A 3272-nucleotide genomic window follows, 5' to 3' on the forward strand; every position below is an offset into this window, starting at 1 on the left:
TTAGGGCTGTTGTGCATAGGGTCGCTATGAGTCGAAAACGACTCGACGGCACATAACAACAACAACATCATGATATGTTTATTTGTCTAGTGGTGAGGATGTTTATCTTCTCGATGTTGAGATGCAATTTATATTGAAGGCTACATTCCTTGACCTTCAGCAGTGTTTCAAGCATTCTTCGCTGTCACCTAGAAAGATTGTGTCATCTACATAAGACAGATTGTTAATGAGCCTTCCTCTTATCTTGATATTACATTGTTCTTCATAAATTCTAGCTTCCCAAATTGTTTTTTCAGCATACAGATTGAATAGGTATGGGGAAAGGATACAACCCTGATATACATCTTGATTTTAAAACATACAATGTTCTCTTGCTTCATTTTGACAACTTCTTTGTTTAGGTATCAGTTTCACACGAGCATAGTAAAGTGTTCTAGGATTCCCGTTCTTCTCAATGTTAGCCGTAGTTTATTATGATCCACTCAGTCAAATGATTTTGCATAGTCAATGAAACACACATAGACATTCTTCTGATATTCTCTGCTTTAAGCCAGGAAAGTCCACATCAATTTTCATTTTGTTTATCTCTATTATTGTCCAGTGCCATAGAAAAGAAAACAACAAACAGAAAACACTTATTAGCAGGTTTTTTTGGTATTACATTGTTGTTATGTGTCATTGAATCTCCTGTGACTCAAAGCAGCCCATTTACAATAGCTCTGAACCCTACCCTCACCTAAGCAGGTGTAACTCACTCTGACATACCCCAGTTACTGAGACAATCCATCTAATCCTGGGTCTTCCTCTTTTGCACTGTCCTTCCACTCTTCCAAGTACGATGTCCTTCTCTAATGACTGGTCCCTCCTGGTCACATGCCCAAAGTTTTTGAGACAGAGCTTCAAAATCCTTGATTCCAAGGAGAAACTTGGTTTCACCTTTTCCAATACAGACCTGTTTATTCTTCTAGTAGTCCATGGTAAATTCAATACTCTTCTCCAGTATGACAACTCAAAGGCATTGATTCCTCTTCTGTCTTCCTTAAATATTGTCCAGCTTTCTGATGCATAGCAAGGAATTGCAAAGACCAGGACTTAAATCAGATGCACCATAGTCTCTAGACTGACACCATTGCTCTTTAGCACTTTGAAGAAGTCCCTGACAGCAGATTTCCCTAATGCAGTTCATCTTTGGATTTCCTGACTTCTGGTGCCAAGATAGTTGGTTGTGGAGCTGAGAAAGACGAACTTTTTAAGAACTTCAGTCTCTTACCTATCATACTGCTGCCAGTTGGCCCAGTAGTGAGAATCTTTATCTTCTTTATACTGATTGGTAATGCATTACATTTATAAATTAATTTATACAGAACTGATAATTTTGTAATGTTGAATGATTCAACACAAGAAAAAATAAACTTTTTTTTTATTTGATTGAGGCTATTTTCTATCTTTTAGTAGTGCGTTAGTTTTTTCCTATATAAACTGCACATTCCTTATTAAATTTAAGGTGTACCTGATCCAGGCCATGGCCTTCTCAATTACTTTCTGTGCACCTGTTGTGATGTACCCTCAAGTCACTTGCAGCTCATAGCGACATTACGTATAGCAGCTCTGAAGACTTCCCTGTCCTGAGCTAGTCTCACTGATTCAACAGACCTACACCATTGCCCTAGTTATTGTATCAATCATCTCATCTGGGGTCTTCCTCTCTTGCACTGTCCCTCCACTCTTCTTAGCATGATGTCTTTCTCCAAGGACCAGTACCTCCTGGTCAAGTGCTGAAAGACAGAGCCTCAAAATCCTAACCTCCAAGGAGAAACTTGGTTTCATCCTCTTCAAGACAGGATTTTCTTGGTGGTCCATGGTATGTTTAAGATTCTTTTCCAGCACTACTACTAAAAGACATTGATTCTTCTTCTGTCATCCTTAGTCATTATCCCGCTCTCTGATGCATAGCAAGTACTTGTAAAGACTGTGGCCTGGATCAGCTTAGTTTCTAGACTGACATTGTTGCTTTTATTACTCTGGAGAGGTCCCTGACAGCAGATTTTCCCAATGCAATTTGTCTTTTGGTTTCCTGACTGCTGGTGCCATAGTGTTGATTGTGGTAAGCAATAATTGTTAACAGCTTCAATCTCTTCTCCAACTATCATGGTACTGCCAATTGGCCCAGTGCTGAGAATATTTGTTTTCTTGATGTCTTCTTTCTCTTCTCTGTGCATCTGTGGTGCTGAGAGTACTGAACATACCATGGGCTGCCAAGAGAACAAACAGGTCTATGTCACATATTTTGGGCATGTCTCCAAAAGTGAAAAGTCCTTGAAGAAGGACATCATGCCTGGATGGGAGGAGAGTCAGAGCAGAAGAGAAAGACCTTGGATGAAATGGATTGAAAACAGTGGCAATAGGAGCAAGTATGTTAAAGACAGTGAGGTTGATTCAAGATAAGGGAGTGTTCAGAGGTATTGTGAATGAGTCACATTTGAATCAACTGCACATAACAAGACCAACTACAATAATATTATTTGTTATTATTTTGATGAGATTCTTTGACCTGACGGAAAGTCAACTATGAATTAGTTCTAACACATTGGCAATGAGTTTGGGGATTATACGGAAGTTAAATTGCCAAAAGTATAAAATAGAACAATATCTTGCCTTGAAAAAGATGCGCAGATATGAGCATTCTTCTGTGTTGCTGATTGGAATGAAAATTGGCATTAATATTGTTGGTTTTTTGGTTTGTGGTTTTTTTAATTATTAAATTTTATTAATTGTAATGAACATTTACAGATATTTTGGGTTTTTATTCAATCATTGTTGCACTATTTTCTCTACCCTCCTCCCCAGTTCATTCTTCTCTCCCCACCCCCCGATGTCTGTTTTAGTTGTCCAATTGCCACAGTTCTTGTCAAAGCCAGTTCTGATTAATCTCCTTTGTCAGTGTGTCCTTTACCATTCCCTATCACTCCTCCCTGAGAGAGACTTCACCCTAATTCATAAGGAAAAGGGGATGACATATTCTCATAGCTACTTCCTGCTGAAAAGAGATGCTGTAGCTTTCAGGGTGAAGATCTTCTCTCACTACTCTAAAGGGCCCCTTTGGCAATAGGAAACACATAGACTATTATGGAGATTGATTTTAGAATTTAGAGGCACTGTTATCAATTGTTCTTAGTCATACACATTCATATCCTTGAAGATGTATCATGGAAGTGTTGCAGCCTAGAAGACACAAATTTAACTAACAAGTTAAAAGTACATGAGTCAAAAAT

This window comes from Elephantulus edwardii, unplaced genomic scaffold (assembly GCF_000299155.1).
Source record: "Elephantulus edwardii isolate Elephantulus edwardi_28Jun2011 unplaced genomic scaffold, EleEdw1.0 scaffold00099, whole genome shotgun sequence".
Lineage (NCBI taxonomy): Eukaryota > Metazoa > Chordata > Mammalia > Macroscelidea > Macroscelididae > Elephantulus > Elephantulus edwardii.